The sequence below is a fragment of the Lygodium microphyllum genome, chromosome 8 (genome assembly GCF_053477565.2).
Source record: "Lygodium microphyllum isolate KBCC chromosome 8, Lygodium_microphyllum_v1.1.10, whole genome shotgun sequence".
NCBI classification, from domain to species: Eukaryota; Viridiplantae; Streptophyta; class Polypodiopsida; order Schizaeales; family Lygodiaceae; genus Lygodium; species Lygodium microphyllum.
The window spans coordinates 106,288,679-106,310,150 of record NC_141142.1 but is presented as its reverse complement, the minus strand read 5'-3'; positions in this window follow the sequence as shown (position 1 = coordinate 106,310,150).

The window sequence follows — 21,472 nt, the reverse complement described above, 5'->3', positions numbered from 1 at the left end:
CCCACATTTTTTTATACATTCTTAGGACTACTCTCTACCTGTCACATATGCCGTCAGACACTTTATGATTCTTCTTGATACCATACCAAGTGTGACGTTGCATACCTGATCCCATGAGTTTGCAGCATGGATCCCGCACAAGTTACATGGCCCACATGCATGCAACACCACGTTGCATCTAGAACACAGAGAATAAGCCAACTCAAAAGATATGTGTCGTCGCTCTCATGAGCATACTAGAGAGATCCACAGATCGTTTATTACTTCAAATGTTTCAAGCCAAGAGCTATGGCTTCCTCTTACATAGCTATGTGCACTCTCCTACACATAAATGTAGTGAGCTTACCTCTGAATCTGATTGAGTTACCTCCTTTCTCAAATCTATCAGTATCTCCACAATCCAAGATGCGCAATCAAACAAGCTCCATCTCCAAGCTCCAAGCTTCGACCTCCATAGCCATGTGCATGAGAAATGAGAAGAGAAGAATAAGAAGATAAAGAGAGGATAAGAAAAGCTTCTCCAAGGTCCCTCACTCTCTCTCTCTCTCTCTCTCTCTCTCTCTCTCTCTCTCTCTCTCTCTCTCTCTCTCTCTCTCTCTCTCTCTCTCTCTCTCTCTCTCTCTCTCTCTCTCTCTCTCTCTCTCTCTCTCTCTCTCTCTTTGCATATCAGAGCAGGGATTCATAGAGATTCCAAGATATATGCAGATCTATATGCCACATCGATTGAGAGTTCTTATTGGACAGCTCAGGGTATCATCACATCAGCTTATGGTTGAGAGTGGCAGAGCCAGTGGCATCCCACGGGAGGAGAGGATATGCCCCCTTTGCAGATTAGAGGTGGAGAGTGAGGAGCATTTTGTTCTCAGATGCCCGGCATACTCAGAGTTGAGATCTAGATACACATTGAGCAGCTCACTTCAGGGATGTATGACTGATATGGATCAGAGATCATTTGGCCATTTTCTGGGAGAGGCATGGCACATCAGAGAGTAGAGCACACAGCGGGTCCCAGTTAGAGAGGGGCCCACCCAGACGACTATTACACAGTTCTTTCAGACAGACAGAGTGAGAGCTACTGTACCAGCCTCCAGCCAGACCTCCGGGCTCACACTACAGCAGGCTGAGGACCAGCGTACCCGACTCCACATGAGGATCCGTGGGTTTTGGACCCCACAGCCACACCGACAGGAGATCCGGAGGATTCTTGATCTACATCGACAACAGACTGAGATCCGATGACACTCGACACATTGGATCTCAGATCTCCAGTTTGCTCTTTCTCCACCGCCGATGTACCACATCCTGCATCTAAGAGAGATCACCTGCTATTAGCGACTTCGACGACTGCTACTACATCCCAGGATAGTATATCTCCCTGCATCTGTTACATATACACATCGCACCACTTTATCACAGCCGACAGTTGTTCCCCTATCACAGCCGACAGTTGTTCCCCTATCACAGCCGACATTTGTTCCCCTTTTGTAGCCATTATCTGGAGTACCAAAGCTACATGCGCACATACACATACACGACACTTATCACACTCACAGCACCGTATTTTCAGTTTTCAATTTTTAGCTTGTCATTCAGCACTTTTATTTTGGATAGCTGGACCTCATCAGTTGTATCACAGTTTGTCTCATAGGCCAGTTTTGGTCTTTAGAAGACGTTAATATAACTCTCTCTCTCTCTCTCTCTCTCTCTCTCTCTCTCTCTCTCTCTCTCTCTCTCTCTCTCTCTCTCTCTCTCTCTCTCTCTCTCTCTCTCTCTCTCTCTCTCTCTCTCTCTCATACACAAGAATGAAGCAAGAGCAAGAAGCAAGAAGAGAGCAAGTTATGCCACACACCAAGAATGAGCTTCTCCATTTATTTTTGGACTTTTATCCATGCCCTATCTCCTCCTTGGGTGGCCATCCCTCTTTTTGGTTTGGCCTTTAACCATTCCTCCACTCTTTTTCCTCCTTTCTATTAGCACAGCCTTAGTCAGTGCCTTTCATTCTTTACAACTTGCACAAGAGATAGCCCTGTGCTCTTTTACAAAATGAATTACAATGCGTCTGGCAATCTTCTTGCTAAAATAGTAAGATACACTTATTCTTTGCATTTTATCTTACATTTAGAAATTTTCCTCCGCTTCATGTCTTTAGATTTTCCTGAGTGCGCCTTCCTCCTCTGTATTCCTCTTGCCTTGGGACTATCTTCCACTTTTAATTTTTCGCTTTTTTTCTATCTTGGTCTTCTGAGGGTTAACATTATCCCCCTTCTAACTGAGTGCCAATCCCAAAACACTTGATGTACAGGCTGAAAATGTTGAGGATCGCTGTGGAACGATTCTTGGGCCTTTGGAAAGGTAGGTCATGTTGGAGATGCTCTGTGAAGTAGGTTTTTGAAGGTTGCCAATGTCGAGGATAGATGGGTGATTGAAGGAAACCTCCATAGTTGTTGGCTTCCTATGTTGCTACCCAATGTACCTAAAAAATAAGAAGAGTGCACTTTCTAGGGGGTGTATCTACCTTTCCATGTAGTGCACTATGCAAGTGATGGTGGAACTGGGAGATGGGTCGTAGGCCTAAGGTGTTGTCTCACACTTGAGGAACCAATTTATGTAAAAAAAGGTGTTGTGAGTGACTTAGGGAGACAAGTCTATCAAAATGTCCTGCCCTTGATGTGCCTTAAGTTGTGAAGTGGGGGAGGGCTAGGGTGGTCCCTAAGTGTAGTGATTGTGATGCTCATAGAGCATAAATGGATGGATTTCACTTTTTCTTTTCTTTTCTTTTCCACTTATTTCTCTTCTCTTCTTTTCTTTTCTTTTTCTTTTTCTCTCTTTTTTTTAATTACAAGGGAGCACTTTAAGTGTCATCTGTTCATGGGTAGGGGCCAAGCTACAAGAAGGCTTAAGGGATTTGCTTAGGAAGGCTCTGCTTTGCATGTACCCTTCAAGTTAGCTCTTATATTGAGAGGCATAGATAACAAAAATGGGTGGTTGCTCTCAGTGAACCTATTGTCACTCATATCTTCTAATAGGCTTATACAAAATGATGGGAAGAGAATGGCTCTCATCATGAGGCAGGCCATTGCACAACTATCTATTACTGCATTAATAACAAAAAAGAGGGACAATAACCACTCTTCCTCTACAGTAGGCTTTTGTTTTAGTAGTATTTGCAAAAGGCGAAGATAATTACAGGTGGCAATGAAAGCATGGTCTGGGCGCAAGAGGAGAATTCTTTGAGGAAGCTTGCTATGGATGGATGGAGGTCCCTCTCAATGAAGATTGAGCATTATTTTGGAGACGTGGCATTCACATTATAGATCTTAGGAAAGTCATGCCTACCATGAGCATACCATACACCTCCTTGTTGAAGTCAACTTCAATTCTCTATGGGTAGGGTATGTAGGTAGGGTCATTCCTCTCGTATGGTAGTGTGCCACAAAATGCCATCCATACATCTAAGTTAGAGTCCCAGATGTTTCTGCACCACTTAGGATGTGCCTCACACCCTTTCACTTTCTTAGGTATATCTTCCACCTTGTCTTCCCAATAATCCACAGGCTCCTATTTCCGCCTTGTGGGGTGTCTCCTTCTCTTCTCTAGCCATCTCTTCCCTAGCCTCACCAAGAGCTTTATTACATCCTCCACCACCCTTAGAGATAATACCTTGTCCAATGTTTGAGGAAAGTTGAAGGCGAATTCGAAAAGCCGGCTATGATTTTTCTACTACTCCTAATTACTAGTTCCTGGATCCAATTTTTACAAGATCACAGTCCTCTCCTTGAGGGATGGCCACATGTGCAACTTGTAGCGGCTTGGCTTGGAGCTTTCTACATGTTGGCTCTACCTGCTCCCTCCACTTCTACCTCATTTCTACCATTCTTTTGTTCGGGGGTAGTGCTTCCTTCCCTTGCTCTTCTGGTTGTGTTTGTGTTTGTAGAGGGGGGGCTCGGCTCATGTAGTTGCTCTTCCTCCACGTGGTCTTGCTCAAAGTCTAGCCCCTCTTCATAGATTGGCTCTCTCAACTCTTCAAGGAGAGGCTATGCTCATTGCTTTGGCTCCCCAAATCCTAGCAATTTGAGTTCTTATGTGGTTAATCCAGCTATGATCACAGCTGTGATCAAATGGACTCTTTGCTCCTCTACTCCTACACTAGTGTTAGGTTTAGGTGCCTTGGCATGAAGTCCATGTTGAAGTGCTCTCCTTGCCATCTCGAATTTCCTTTTGAATTCCTCAATGGTCTCTTCTTCTCATGATTGTGTTATGTTTAGTATTGTGTTTAAAAAGGCTTTTTGCTACTCCATCATCCGTGACTCCACCCACTGCTACTACTACAACTTTGCTTTCTACCATCACGTGTTCACTTTCCAAGTGGGCCAGTCAGTAAGCTAAGTCTTTAATTCTATCCTCATTCTTGGCTACCCATTCTTCTACCTTCTCTTTCATATGCTCCAAACTTTGATTTTGGTATTGGGCTAGGGTTGTAATCACTTTCTCTTACTCTCATCATAATACATTCAATTGTTCTTTTTCTTGGTTCTAGTGCTCCACTTATTCCTGTAGTGTTTCTTGCTCATGAAGAGCTGTGTGGATTTGGTTATGCATCTCTGCCATATTTCTCCTTGCTTCATACTCACTTTGTGCCTTTACTTCTTGCAATTCTTTTAATAGATGTTCTCTTTGTTGCTTCAACATATCGACTTCTTCCTCTAGGTGTTGCTTGTCTTGAGACACAATAGCACATTATGCCTCTAAAGTAATGTGGCTTTGCCTTTCTTCATCATACAAGTCTTTTAGACTTTCGTCGCCCTACCTTGCCTTTAAATATTCTTTTAATGCCATCACCTCCCTAGTTAATATGGTCATCTACCGCCTTGTTTTCTCTAGGTGGTAGATAGTGAAGGCATTCTTTTCTTCTTCCAGCTTGGTGAGTGCAATCATTTTTTCTTTGGTCATCTTGTCAAGTTGGCTATATAGTTCTTTTGCCATCTTGTCATACTATTCTACGTCGTGCATGGCTGAGGGCAACAAAGTAGTTGATACTTCCAGGTGGGTTACCTCCGGCCCTTAGTGCGATTTACCATCAGGTACTACTAGCCTTTTAGTTCCTACAATAATTTGGGCTCCTTTTCTTGGTGCAGGTGCAAGTTCTTACACTTTGCTCATGAGATATTGCATCCAATCCATGGCATTGCTTTTATTAACTACCCCCTCGATGGTTTCTTATGTTGAAGTGGGTGTCGAGGCCATGGCTACTAGGATTGCATGTAGAGAAGTCTTTCCCTTATCTTTTGGTACTTTAAAGGTGGTAGGACATTTACTAGTAATATGCCCTATTTTCTTACATTTGTTGCACTTCATTTTGTTAGGATATTTTTTCTAACAATTACTAACAAGATGTCCCTTCTTATTGGAAAATCATCATTTGGTGGAGACATTATGAACCAAGAGTTGCTCACAAGTTATTAAAGTAGATCCTTGAATTCTTTTCTCCTCATCTAAACAAGACTGGATGGTGCTTTCCAAAGTTGGATTAGGGATATTGGTAAGAGTAGTTACAAGGGTTGGAAAGACTTTCTTTATAGCTTGCAATGGCATCTTCATCATGAATTGGAGCTTGAATTAAGGCTAGCTATGCCATGAGCCCCTTCATGTGAGAAATGAACTTACCTTGGTCCCTTCCTTGTTTATACTCCAAGCTAAAAATTTTGATCTCTAGGAAAATTTTAGAGTTCTTCCCTATAGCACCATAAAGCTTTTCAAGCTCATCCCATTTCTCCTTGGCAGCAGAGAGTTGGTTAATATGATGAATTAGGGACTCATCTAGATAAAGCATGATGATGGCTTGGGCTCTTTTATCATCTTCTACATCAAGTGGGTTTGATGGATCAATAAACTTGATCCCTTTGATGAAGGGCCAGTAGCCCCATTCCATCATTTTATACTTCACTAGTACCTACCATGGATGAAAGTCTTTTCCATCAAACTTACGGATTTGAGGCCTAACATCGGTGTAAACCATGGCCATGATAGGAAGGTCTTACCAATTGCCCTAGGAAATGGCAATGTGTCTAGTCCTTTACACAATGGCCAATAAGTACAAACCAAATGAAGGAAATGATCTATGTGTTCATAAATGTCACATAGCCTTACAACTATGTAGACTTAAAACTACAAAGATGAAAAAGGTTGAAAATCATACATGTGGAGTACTTCAAAATAAGATTTTGGTAGTCCTTTCCTTTGGACAACCCTTGGTTTAGGTTTGATTGTCTTCTTGGGCTTTAATAAAGTGAACTTTGATTGAACCTCTAAATCCTCCCAATCTTGTGGTCTAGTGGATGAATATTTAGTTGAACAAGGTAGATCGAGAACTTAGACACTTGGAGAAGAGTCTAAGGAGTCTAAGGAGTCATAGTCCATTATGCCTATGTGATCGAGAACTTTGATATACACCTATGTGATCCAACCAAGTATGATCTCATTCTATCTTGACAACTCCTCTTTTAATCTTGAAGATGTTGGCTTTTTGTGGCTTGGAGTCTACTCATATTTGTTCGATCACTTGGCAATTCATATCATATTCTATTGTATCGGCCTCTTCCTCACTTTCCTCATTCGTAGAATAACAATCTTCATACTCGTTGTCCGAATCATCGTATTCTAACTGATCCTCATTACTCAAGCTTCTACTCTCAGCCTTCTTCTCATTTGTAATTAGTGCTCAATTGTACAATAGGTTCAAGTCATGCACTTTGATCCATTGCCACTTTGGCTCATCCATGATGTCCTTGAGGGGTTTGAGATTGGCAACTAGGTTATCAGCTAGCTCTCTTGTCAAGTATTCAAGAATCCCCTTGTGTTCAAGTTTGTTAGATGGGACATGGAAGGGGACAAGTGTTGATCAACTACCAGAGCTCCTAGCCATCATGCATAGTTGTACTGATGGTGGGGTCCTACTCTTTGGCAAAGCTGAGATGGTGGGACTTTGTGGGACTCATTAATTGCCTTGGTGGCTACTTTCTTATAATCCTCCTCATCATTTGAGAATGGTAGATCAATGGTGGCTAACATATGCATCCAATCCTGCTCATCCTCGAGGCGAGGAATATACTTTGTTAGTGGCCCGTAGGAATTGCTAACTTGTGAGTCTCCTTTCAGGATACTAGAGATGGCATCCAGGTTGACTGGCATGGTCTTCTAAGTGTCCATCCTAACTCCTACAGTTTCTGATCTATTGCCTAGGAATATTAAAACTTTGTCCCAGTCTTCTATCACTCATGCGAATGTCCTATAGCTAGGGCTTGGCCCCTACAAGGTCTGGGAAGGTTAGAATTTACCAGAAATTAATATTCGATTTTCGTGTCTAATTTGCATGTTTTTTGTCTAATTCTCAAAATCAGACGTCTGATTCTAGGTTGTTCCATTCTAGACTATCCAAGTCTAATTCATCTGAATTGGATGACCAAGGCTCTCCAATTCTAGACTAGTCAAGGTTTTTCTAATCGGACAATTCGATGCATTTGATTACAAAAATCTGATGACTTTGGGGCAATCAAATGGTCCGAATTTGGGAATCAAACAATCTGCGGACTATGGTGGTAAAAATGGATACTGGCTTGGTGAAAATCCGATAGCCAAGATCAAACAATAAGGAGTTAGCAATCAAACCAACTCACCTATACCCTGTGAGTGCATCTGATTGCACGAATCAAAGCTCTCCTTGCCTCCCTACTGCCTTGCAATAACCTCTCTCTCTCTCTCTCTCTCTCTCTCTCTCTCTCTCTCTCTCTCTCTCTCTCTCTCTCTCTCTCTCTCTCTCTCTCTCTCTCTCTCTCTCTCTCTCTCTCTCTCTCTCTCTCTCTCTCTCTCTCTCTCTCTCTCTCTCTCTCTCTCTCTCTCGCTAAATGTAGGAATGAATTCCCTTTTGCTCTCTCTGCATCCTAAACCCCTTGTTCTTCAATCTTTCACTTCCCCTTTTTCTCTTTTTCCTCTCTCAACACATCGAAGCCCCTTTTTGTCCCTGTTCTATCATGTTTACAACAATAACTATGCTATTTGCTTCTCTATTTTTTCTAAGTTTTCCCTATCTAAATGCATCCAAATCACAAACAAATACTCAAGCTACTCCAACCTACTAGTCTAAACCTTTAAAACCAAAAGCTTACTTGCAAAAGCAATCGAATGCAATATGACTCACTTCCTACCTATCTCAAGCACTGATTCGGGGTAAACACTACTCCGATGCTCAATTTGGAGTACGCAAGCACTCAAAGCTTGAATCCGTTGGTCCCAACAATAACGGAATGAAAATGTGGAAGCTCTCGCTCAACCTCCACCAAGACCCACAAATGGCTTATTGTTTCAAGCGTCACAATCCAAGTGCAATGGCTACCTCTCACATAGTCATGAGCACTCTCACACCTACGAGTATAGTGAGCTTACCTTCATACCCAATCAAGTTGCCTCCTCCCTCAAGCTCTGCAATAGCTCAAGCAAGCTCCAAGCTCCATTTCCATGCACAAGACAAAAGAAGAGAAAAGAAGTGAAGAATTAGATAGGAGAAAATGGACAGCTTCTCCACCATGTTCCCTCATCCTCACACACTCACTCCCTTACACTCCCTCTCTCAAGCATAAGCACGAGCAATAACAAAAAGAAGAAGAAGAAGAAGAGGAGGAGGAGGAGAGCTAGTTTTGGTCACACACAAGAATGAGCTTCTTCATTCACTTTTTGCCTTTTTATACATGCCCTACTCCTCTTGGGCACCCATCCCTTTTTTACATGATCGGCCATTTTAGCCTAGGTCCTCTTCCCCTATTCCCTTCCTATTTACATTATTTTTCCTTCACCCATGCCCATCTACATTTACAAATTGCATAGGAGTGAGCCTAGTACTCTTTTACAAGGATTTAGGATGCACTTTTATATTTAAAATGTGCCTTTCTCCTTTTGCATTTGCCTTGGACTTTTGAGTTTGCTTCTCGTGCTTTTGGCCCTTTTCCTCCTATTTTTCCATTGGGTTGCCTTTTTTTGCTTTATCTTGTATCTTTTTAATTATCTTTGCTTTCTTTGCATTGGGGTTAACAATAACAAAAATATTCAAAGAATAACAAAAACAAGAGACACAAGGATTCAAAGCCATGGTAAGTAAAATGACATGCATTCTTTGGAATATATTGCACTTTGTTATCTCCTAGTAAATAGACTATGGTTAATCCATAAGAAAGTGATACTAGTAGTGTAGTAGTTCAAAAAGGAAAACAAAAGGGCAAGAAGACTCCTGCTATTGTCCAAGAAATTCCAAGTGGATATCAATTCTTATCACCAATTAGTTTGATTTCTCCACTCCCCATAAGTGTGATATTTTATAGTATTGTAGCCAAGACATCTCGTATATTCCTATAGTGGAAATATGTCATTGAACATGACTCGTAATCATGTTTCTGCGGGTCCTGTGATTGAGTCTACTATAGATCAAATCTTAATTCCATGGGTGCAAGGAATAGTGCATTCAAGCAACAGATATACGAAGATAGTTTCAAATTGCAAGTTTACCATCTATTACATATTCATCCAAATTGTTCCAAAGGTTGTGTACTATTCCATATAGACATGTTTTCAAATTATAGTGGTTTCAAAACCATCACCAAGGAAGACCATATCATTGGCATGGATAAGACAATAGAGAAGGTTCGTTCAGATCTTGTAGTAGTGGAGAGCCTAACCTTTCATACTTGCTATACAAAGATGTGCAACAATGGTGGAAAACACAAAGGGGAATGTTGAGGATACAACATCACATGCTAAACTTGATTATGTAGTAATCTCATTATGTGAATGCATTTAAACCTTCATGATCTTTGAATATCAATAACAATATGTTTTACTATGTAGAAGATAAAAAAACTCAAGAGCATGAATTTTGTAATGGCAATAGGCATAGCATGTACATGTACAAGTAAAGAAATATGACTCTTGAATTTCATGTCTCATGACCAAATGACATGAAAGTTTTTGAACCTTCTTTCTCTATATAATATCAATAGCAATGTTTCAACCGGTGCAAGGGAGGAAAGGATGCAAGAACACGAAACTTAACACCACCAAAGGACATGGTAGCTACACACACATGTAAATAAATGTGATTCGTGGTTTTTATCATTAGCGTCATATTATTTGAAAGCTTTTGAGATTTTTAGCCTTCTTCCCCATTACAATGTCAATAAGAATGTTTTGTCATTTGTAGGGAGGAAACTATTCAAGATTATGAAACTACATCAATAGAGGATGTGTGAGCTACACATACAAGTAAACAAATGTGCCTCATGAATATTATATCTAATAATGTGCAAAAAGGAAAATATATAACTAATATTGAGGTCTATTTGCAAAGGGTCACACTCATAATCATGTGAAAGCCCATTCGCAATACATTGTCTCCCATGTCTCTGCAATGGCAAAGGTGGAGTGACATATTGTTCTCTATAATCTATTCAAGATAGAAAATGCTTTACAAAGTGATTAGACAAGTGAAGCATTCTCTCGATTATCAAAAGCATTGGAGGAGGTCAACCAACACAAAATGGTCAAGGTTGACAAAGAAACTACAAACATTGCATGCAATACCATGGTGGTTCATCTCCTTAGTGATATAAGTATGTTAATTTTCATTGCCACAATACACTCCATGGTAGATCTCGTTGAGCAAGTTTTGGAGGATGAGCATTGACAACTAGAGTTAGGGTAGAGGTGTTAGGCCTTGCACATGACATTGGTTGTTCATAGAAAAATGTATATTTGTGTCGTTGGAGGTAGAGAGGTGAGAGGCTTAAAGTCACTAATATAGTCATACTGGTTTCTACTTAGGTATCACACTTGGTGGATCCATTTACTAATTGCAATAAAATTAGTGTATTTTTCTTGTGATATATATATATATATAGTCTAGCATACATGCATTTAGATGTTGATTATGAGATAACTATCCCTTCAAAATTTATGAAAGTTGACAATACTATGGATGAGTGGGCGTGAGATACAACAAGAGCTCCAATGAAAGGTTGATATGAGATCAAGTGTTGTTAAACTACTGGAGAGTTGTTTTCTAGGCTTCCATTAGATTCATAATCCATTGTTATCAATATTTCCTATTATAGGTGGCATGCAATGTGGTAGGGCTTTTTGGAGGTTATTTTTTCAAACATACACAAAAGAAAGGAACACCACATTAGATTGCAATGCAGGATATGGTGACCTTGCATTAGTAGTGTTGGATTCTCAAAGACAACTCACATGCCTATTGCTTTACCAAAGAGGTAGATTTCTAAGAGTGAAGATAACTTGTTTATGTAAACCCATACAATATATGCTCTCTTTTTGTCTTATTAGTACATATCTATTCACCTTTCCTACTACTCATGTACAACTCCCTCCCACAACCCAAAAGCTAATCGTGTTCAATCTGAACATGATACTCCTACATAGGGTCCAAAGTAGAAGGGATCGTTACCAATGACGCCTTGGAGGTGGGCAGATATTCGGTGATTTTGTAGCCAAGCCTTGCTAAGTTTTTTAGGGAAATATCTACCTTGTTTTGAGATTTTCATTTGCATTTCATTCTTCTTCTTCTTCTTCTTCTTCTTCTTCTTCTTCTTCTTCTTGCTTGCTTGCTTGCTTGCTTGAGCTTGTACTTGAGAGAGGGAGTGTGAGAGTGTGAGGGAGTGAGTGTGTGAGGGTGAGGGACCAGGGAGAAGAAGCTCTCCATCTTCTCCTCTCTTCTTCTCTTCATATACAAAACCCTAAATCCCTTATGGATGGTCATCCCCTTCTAGGCCCTTTTTCCCATTGTCCTCCTATCTTCCTAGCTTCCTTCCAACCACCCATCTACCCTTACAATTTGCACGGGTGAGAGCCAGGTGCTCTTAACATAAATCATGATGCGCCTTGCGCTCTTTTACAAAAGTATTGACTTGCACTTTTTCTTTGCACTTTTCTCCTTGATTTAGGACTTTTTTGCACTTCTTGTGTTTCCATATTTTTCGTGGTGCACCTTCGTCTTCCGTTTCACTTTTGCCTTGGCCTTGTCTTCTACTTTAGATTTTCTAGATTTTTTGCCTTGTTCATATGAGGGTTAACATTACCCCCCTCCTAGACGAGTGCCAGTCCCATGGCACTCGTCATTGTAGGCAGCAAGCTTTGGCATGCACCGAAGACGTGGGTGGAAGGGACATCTATGGCTTTCCTGGGTGGCTAGTGGTAGGGTTGGTGGAGTTGTTCTTTGTTGGGAATTGCACTGATGGCTGGCACTGGTGTTGGTTTTTGAGGATTCTGTACATGACGATTCAGGCTTGCATGATGATAAGGGACAAGAGTTCACAGTTGAGTGTTGATGAAGATCTAACGATACTTTTATTGGAGTCTTCAATACTTGCAATTGAAAACCTTTATATGTGGTCTCTCCTTGGGGATAGTGCTAGTCTTCTTATCATGCACAAGACGTAGTTTGATTAGTTCGGGAGACATGTCAAACTCTAAGCAAGCTAAGAGTATTGTCCTACACTTGAGGACCCAAACTGTGTATATATTGGTGCAAATATTATGTGAGTGCACATGCATACTTAGGTATTAAGTAGTTAGGAGACTGTTGGCCTAGTTCCTCTTAGCAATGGCTAGATGAAGTAAGGGTCCGATGGGATGGAAAACATTGTCGATGTTGAGGAGAAGTACACTTGAAGGCTTCTTGAGACATCATTTGTGATTTTGACAACACAATATAGCATAATTGAGCTCATTGATGCCTTATCTTTGGTAACTGGAGGCTACTTGTAGTGGTTGAAGAGTATAATGTACTTTCCATGGGCTTCCATGCCTTGCTTACCTTTGTTGATTGCAATGGCACTGAGATGGAGTGTGAAAAAGAATTGTGCAAATGGTTCAAGGTGACAAGTCGACCATAGGCGAGATGAGCTCCCTAGGTATGTCTTGCCATTGATGTGCCCTAAACAATTGTGGGGGATGTGTAAAAGGGCTAGGGGATTAGGGATGGAGCCAACCGACCAAGATCACTGGGCGTACCTAATTTGAGAACCCCCAGGTGTTGTGCTGTGATCGTGAGTGCTTTTTTTTTCTTTTCTTTTCTTTTCTTTTTGTTTTCTCTTTTTTTTTGCTCTTTTTTTTTGTATAAAATGAATACAACCAATGCAATACATTGAGGTGATCAACCTTTCATTTAGACTGAGAAATGTTGAGATTTTAAGGTTGTGAAAAATGGATATTACAAGAATGATTGTGTTACTAGCCTCGATACTAGAGGAACTGTTGTTGAGATGGAGAGATACACTTGAGATTTTGCAAACCTCTTTGTAACATGTGAGACATCGATACAATTGAGGTAGCGATTGCAATGAGCTATGCATGGACAAGGGATAGAGCATCTGGTGGCGAATTGCATCCTGGTAGACGAAGAAACGTTTGTCATTATTGAGAGTATAGCTCCTACCCTGATATTGAGTTTGGCCAAGAAAGAAAGAGTAGCCAATGACTATGCTTTGGGCCATGCTCAAATGCACTATGTGCTTTCTGCATGGTTGATTTTCTCTTCCAATAGGCCTTCCGTCATGGCTCTTTGCTCTTGATATTTCTATCACTTCCTTCGTAATGGTTCTTTGTGGAGTCGGTGGTCTTGTGGTGACTTGGACATTGAACGATTTCGTACAAAGACCTGTGTCGTCCTACATCCACTTGACAACTCATGAAAGTACATGCAAGTCATATGCTTCAATCATAATAAGCAGGTGCAACTCAAAAAGACCACTTATCTGAATCCCATGGTGTTAACTTCAATTCATATTACCTGTAATTGATTATCATTGCTTGTGTGTGTGGTGGTTTTGTTTTTCATGTGTTATCTATACACCGTCACAAAACACATTATTTATTTATATACATGTTTATAAATTGATGTCACTTCATGAGGCTAAAAACCAATTGTAAAACCCAAGATTGTACTGGAGTGTGGCACACACATCCAGTACTCGTGGCAGCCTATTCAATAACAATAGATGTTTTGCAAGATTGAGTAGCATGGTACCTTCTTCGAGTCTACTTGCAACATGCAGCTCCTCCTCAGTGAGAACCTTATCAATCAGAGAGCTTTCTTGGCTAGTTCTGGCTGAGTCCATACCTCAAATGGCAGTCAGTACTCAAAAGGAAGTTGGCGCCACATAGGTTGGGTCTCTTTGAGACTCCCATTTGGCCAATCGCTCCTCTAGACTCCTAGTTCGGCCATCGTAACGTGGTTTTCAAACCATCGTTCTTCAAATTGACTTTGACCCTTTGATTGTTGCTTAAGTTGCTCTATCTCTAAGAGATTTGGTTGGCAAAGAGCTTCGTTGAATGTCACAGCTAAGTGTAGTTTGTCAACCTCCTCATCAGAGATGAGTTGCATGCATTCGTGTAAGAGCTTGTCATAGTTCTCATTAAGATATTCTTGCTCTTCCCAGGATATAGAGAAAATGGTAAGTATTCCTCAAGCTGCTCCTTAGGGAATGTTCCCACGTCTACAAGAACGTAGACAAGTGCAAATAATTTGAGTTTAGCATCCAACTCAGTTAAGTATTCCATGACACTTCTATGTTCTATGAAGGCTTGCTCGATAGCCATCTCCTGTAGCATTCTAGGAGTTTCTCTAGCCTTTAGCATAGATAGGGGGTTGGGTTTAGATGAGCAAGTTTGGTCAATACTAGGATTGCTTATATCTTTGAGGTTTTCGTGTTTCTCTTGAGGCTTTGATGCTATTGTGTCATGGTTTTCCTTGGATGTGATTGGTATAGTTATGTGAACCTGTTGTGATAGTGTTGTATAGCCACTCTTGTTTGGTCAATGTAAGTTTTGTTGTCAATGGATTGAGTGTTGCAAGCAATTGTTGATGGTAATGGTTGCTTTGACTTATCAGAACACATGGATGTGTCTGAGGTCTCACTGATGTTAGGAGAGATGGCAATGGGTTTCTTAGTGGGTGGACTCGATGCTTTATTTCCAAACTCTTCCATGCTTTGGGTCTCAATCTTCTTAGCATCCACAACCACTTGTAACTACCATTGTTTTCACTGTTTTCTCCTCTTATTCTTGGGCAATGAAGGTGTATCTTTTAAAGACTCAGGACCCTGAACTAGGTCAGCCATTGATATGCTTGGTTGGGCCTTAGCTCTCTCTTTCTCTATTGTTTTCTCATCGTACATAGCTGCAACCTGTTGGACAACCTTACTAGGTTGATTAGTCAGATGCACCATCCCCTTGGCCACATATTCGAGAGGTTTCTTCTCAAGCCTAAGCTTGTGGTGCTTTGACAGTGCTCGAGGTGTCAAGGATGTTGATTGCAACACCTCTTCCATGGTTTAATTGCTAAGGGCACGTTCTGCAAGAGGCATCATCATCACGGCCAAAGGCTATGACTACTATGATTCCTAAGTGGAAGTAGTAGCAGCTAGTTCAATGGACTGATCACTATTGGTAGACTACGGTGTCAAGTCCTTAAGCAGATAAGAAGTGGCCATGTCTTTTGTTTCCCTTTGCACATTCACTTGTGCAAATTGAGCATCAGTTGAGCTAGTCACAATGGATTGCACAGGCATATCCTTAGGTTGAGAGCTAAGGGTGGTGTCATGTCCCACCTCTTAGACATTTGGAAGCTTAGATGAAGATAGAGATTGGGATTGAGCACCTGCACTTGAAAACTGTTGTTGTGCTTCATGTGTTCGTTTAGGGAAAGAGAGTGTAAGAGATTTGGGACTCCTTGGTGGACTTGGCACTGGCTGAGAGATTTGCTCGTGGGCTGTTAGATGATTCTGCTAGTTGCTTTGCTGAGCAATCAACCTTACCATGAGCAATGTTGCACCTAATACGCTTATTATCCTTTTGGAAAATCGAAAGCTCCTTGGGCACTAGTGGCCTTTGTGTACACTTGACGAGTGCATATGATATGCACTTGTTAAGGACGCTAGGTTGAGGATCCACCCTTTGAATAGTCTTGTTTGGTTTCTTGATTTCAACCATGAGGGGCTCGGTCACTCCAACGTTTTTGAGTCAAGACTTAGCTTTTCGTTTAGATTTCCCCCTGCGCTTTTTCACTCTTGACACATCCTGGTCTTTGGCAAACAGAGGTGGTTTAGCAAGGGATTTTGGTACCCAAATCCATCGGTTACTTGCGTAATACCCTTGAGCATGTAGCAACGATTTGGATATCCATCTCGGTGTTGTGTTGGCTCTCCATCAATACCTTCGTCCATAAGGCTTGGGCTTATTTTGGGGTCTTCTACGATATTTGTAAGTCCAAAGCCCATCCTTGGCATTGTCTCCTAACCTTCTTGTTTCGAGTATGGCCTTGCTCACCGGTTTTCTCTGTTCAATTTGTACTTATGCCAACTCTTTCAACAAGTCCTTGCTCTCATTACTAGGCTTGCCTGGTATGTTAGAACGTTCCTTGTCTTTACCTCGAGGTCTGATGAGGTCACATTTACTAAAGGTTGTGATTATCCTCACACCCAATAGTGTCAAGTATATCCTCTGTGCTACGTAATCAGCTTCACATTTCGTCGCCCTTTTGAAGGGTCATCCTAGGAGGGTTTCCTTTCCACAACTAGCACTATTTAGAGGAACATGGAATAGGATAGGCAAGCTTTCAATTTCAATAGGTACAAGGATTTTGCACTTTCCTATGAGTGCTTGTAGGTGTCCCCCCTATAAGGACTAAGAGTTGCATTAGTCGATGTGAGCTCTAGTTAGCCTAGCAGAGTCCATGCTTCGTAGGTTAGGATATTAAAATATGCTCCTTCATCAACAAGAGCATCGACACTATGCTCTCTTTTTGTGATGAGTTTGACCCTAAGATAAGCAAGCGGTACTATGTCTTCATCTTCTGGGTCTTGGCTTGTAAATTCAAGCCTTCTGATACATGCATTTGAGTCCCCAATTGCACAACCAGATGTGGAATGTCTTGGGTTGTCCGTGTAGTGTCGTTCAAGGTGCATCTATCATCAGGACTGTCATATCTAGTCATCCTCACAATTGTAGCTTGATGTTATTGCATTCCACTTTGACTAGATGCAATCCGAATGCGACCTATACATGTTTTTGTGGTGTGGTCTTTTTGCCCTTGTTGGCTAGATTGGCCCATTGAAGTTCTAGGGTCTCTGTTTGTCTTTGTTCAGGTATGGGCTTTTAGTTGTTGTCTTGAAAGTAAGAGTCTATGCTCGTGAAGAGCCATTACTACACTAGAATCTAATTTGGAGGACCTGTCACGATGTGCATTTTCTCTCCAACCTACTTGGGGGAGGTGCAAAGGGGGCAGATCCCCCTCTGCGAGGGTCCGGGGAGGACCGTCCCCCTAGCCTGCAGGGCCGTTATGATAAACACCATGCTCGATTTGAAGGACTGTTCGTAGCCAAGTTTTGAACTTCTTGCTCTAGATTTCAACCTAGTGATAGATCTATGATGTGCTTTCAGCTCTATATGGTCTCAGTGTCGGTTTCAGAATCTACATGTTAAAAATTTTGAAAAAATCCAAATTCGGCCCAACAGGTCCGAATTGCAAGGGCTGAATGTCCGATTCGGCCCGTCCGAATGGCCAAGGGCCGAATGAGAAAATAGTCAAATGCAACTGGGCCAAATGTTCGATTCAACTAATTCGAATGTGGTTGTCTCCCAGGGCCGAATGCAAAGTTGGTCCGAACGGTGAATTTTATCGGTCAGCCTGTCTAGGTGGGGTTGGGCCGAGTCAACAGGGCCGAGGGCAGAATATCGTTGGTCTGAATGGTCAATTCGGATGGGCCAAGGGGTGGGCATCCAAGTGATAGTGGGCCGAGGGCCAATTCTGGGACTCGGCCCCGAATCGTTGTCACGCGGATGGGCCAAATGCGGCGCAATTTCGGTCGATGCAATAATAAATCACTCAAATCACACGATTTAGGTCACGGCCTATCGCACGCACCTCCAGATCAAAGTTATGGGTGGAGGGGAAGAGTTGTATATACTTAGAATAGCAAATAAACTCCAAAATGCAAATCGGCAAACAAATCAAACCCTCTTGCCCTGTTATGACAGCAGAAACCCTAATGTTTGTTTTTCTTCTTTTTTCTTTGTTTTTTCCTACCCTAATGCATCCAAATCACAAAGCAAACACCTACACTACTCTAACTTACCATTCCAAATCCAAAAAATCAAAAACCTACTTGCTAAGGAGATCGAATATCTCTTCAAACTCCCTTGCTTCCTACCTATCTACCTCAAGCACTGGTTCGAGGAAAACCCTACTTCAATGCTCGATTCGAAGCACACAAGTGCTCAAGGCTTGAATCCATTGGTCCCGCCAACGAAACCAAAATGTGGAGGTGATCAACCAACAAGACCCATGGACCGCTTATTTCTTCAAGCATTCCAAGCCGAGCACTAATGGCTACCTCTCACATAGTTGATGTGCTATCCATCTCTACGGGTGTAGTGCACTTACCTCCATGCCAATCGAGTTACATCCTCTCCCACACACTCCGGTAGCTCCACGATCCAAGTGCTAGCTTCAAGCAAGCTCCACGTTCCAAGCTCGATTGCCGCAAGCAAGAGAAGAGAAGAGAAGAGAAGAAGAGAGAAAAAGAGAGAAGAAGATGGAGAGCTTATCCTCCCCGATCCCTCACTCTCACACACTCACTCCCTCACACTCTCCCACTCCCTCTCTCAAGCACAAGCTCAAGCAAGCAAGAACAAGAACAAGAACAAGAACAAGAAGAGGAGAGCTACTTTTGGCCACACACAAGAATGAGCTTCTCATTCACTTTTCAACTGTATATACAAAACCCTAAATCCCTTTTGGGCGGTCATCCCCTTATCCCCTTTTGTACATGACCGGTCGTAGCCTAGGCCCTTTTTTCCATTGTCCTCCTATCTTCCTAGCTTCCTTCCTACCACCCATCTACCCTTTGAGCCTACCCGGCACTCTTAAAATAAATCATGATGCGCCTTGCGCTCTTTTACAAAAGTATTGACTTGCGCTTTTTCTTGTGCATCTTTCTCCTTGATTTAGGACTTTTTCGCACTTCTTGTGTTTCCATATTTTTCTTGGTGCGCCTTCATCTTCTGTTTCACTTTTGCCTTGGACTTGTCTTCTACTTTAGATTTTTCAGATTTTTTGCCTTGTTCATCTGAGGGTTAACATTGTGCCTATGGCCATAACTGATGCTACACCTACCTACTATCAATGCACCGCTAGCCACCTTGCTTTGAACAGTACTAATTATTGTCGCCCTTAATATTGGCATGCATGGTGGATACGAACCCATAGAGTTATTTGTTGATGTCATCTTTATCCTTACTGATGGGCATATGGTCTTGCTACATTTGGCCTTGGAGCAAAAATGGAACAATGGTTGTTGAACTCGGAGGAGGGATGAGAGGAAGTAAGGGGTGGGGTGGGTTGGCATTTGGTGCAGACCAAAGGCAGGGCGCTATTGGATTGGATGGTTGGGGTCATAGTAGAGGGAGTGGGTTATACTTGAGTTTTGTGTTGTTGCAACTAGAAATCCATATGGGTCCACAGAGGGAGTTGCAACATGCTGTAGAATATTAGCTCAATTGTGAGCTTTTCCAAGTAGATTGCTCCCAGTTGGATTTGTTGTTGGAGTTGGTCATGCTCGAATGTGATTTTGGCAATATGAGCTTGCATGCCATCTCGTTTTTGCTTGTGCATGGATTTGCTGCTCAAAAAGGGCATGGATGCAATTCCAACATTTGAGGAATAGGGCTTTAGACTCGACAAGGTGGACCGTGAGGTGGTTAAAGTTTGCCAAAACTGCATGATATCTTGATTGGAAGTGGAAGGGTCTTCAAAGGATGGATCATTAGGGTTAGGATCTCCACCTCCCTAATCCTTACTTAAAACATTAGGATTCATGAATTCTTCTCCCTGATTCACGCACAACGCTTTCTTAGCTTTGGCTCTTAGCGTGGTGTTTTGGTAGGGGGTATGGATCTTCCGAATCTTGACCAAGATGGGGAATTCGACCTTCTTCATTTCCCAAGTCACTTTGGCCCGCAATTCCTCTGGAATGTGTTACCACCAAAGAATGTCAAATTTAGCCTTCCAGTCTCGGTTCATGTCCATTATTGGCAGTTGTAAGATCTAAATCTACTCCTTTCCCTCAATGTATCGCTACTCCAACACTTGGTAGTGCTCCTTTATAATCTATCACTTCGGATTTGCAAAGCTATAGCCAATGGAGAAGTCAAAAAAGTCCATAGTGGGAGCCTTTGGTGACACATCCTCATCACTCATGGTGATGTCAAGCTCTTCCCTAGCTAGCTCCTTCCCTTTCTCTCAAGGCGGAGGCTTAGAATGCTTGGCCTACTGTCCCTTGATCCCTAGGTGGCCGATCCGTGAGGATTTGGAGAGTGGACAGATTGGTTTGGGGCACGACCACAAGTTTGAACTTGACAGTAGAGCCGAAATTAGAGTGTGAGTACGATGGGGTGAAACCAGTAGGGGAGCTCTCGCCTTGCTATTAATGGACATGTAGAATGGTAGTGGACTAAGATTAGGCAAAAGGGGTTGACTTGGCATCCGTGTTTGACTCATCCAATTTGTTGGACAAAGAGTGGGAGCTAGGAGTAGGAGTTCATCATGGTAGCCTAAAGTTCTTGCTTAATCTTTTCCCATCAATTGAGCCACTCCTTATCATTATCCTGTTGGAGCTCCTCAATGGTCTCTAAGCTGAGTGGGGTCGTGTCATCTGGGTGCTCTGCTCCCACTGCATGTACACAAAGAAAATCATATTTCTTCTCCATCTGTTGCACTCTAGTGCAGATGTCATTTTCATAGGCCAGCTATGCCTACTGGCATGCCTCCAACCTTTGCCAGTATTCATGGTGTGCGGCATCCTTCTGCTAGAGCTATTCAGAGATAGCGGTGTTGGTTTTCTTTAAGTGGTCCACTTGGGTGGTGAGCTCCTAATGCAGGTGTTGTTGTGCTGGGTCAAGAATCCGTTGAAAAAGAAGTGAACAATGCATCATTCCCCAACTAAACTCCAGAGGGATGAGAACAAGTTGCTAGGAAGATTTGTAGAGGATAGGGTGGCAATAGAGGGGGTGCCATCTAGACTTGTGAGTATTGTCGAGGCACCTGTTATCCTAGGAGGGTTCTTCCTCCTGCTAATGCTTTTGTCCCTAAGATTTAAGGAGGGCGAGTTTGGTGGAGAGGATAGTGGTAGAGGTGAACTTCTTGGGTGAGTTGGCAGGGTGGCTTTTCTCGAGTGGTCAACTATGCTCTAGTGCCAGCTCGGTAGTGTCTTGATCTATCAAGTGACTTGGACTTCAAGGTTCTTTTCTACCTAGTCCTGATGAGAGTTAGGACTAGGCTTATGTGAGGTTCCAATCTCGAGTTGAGACAGTTGTCGCAAGCAATGCAAGCTGGTGGGCTGGGGTGAGGAGAGCA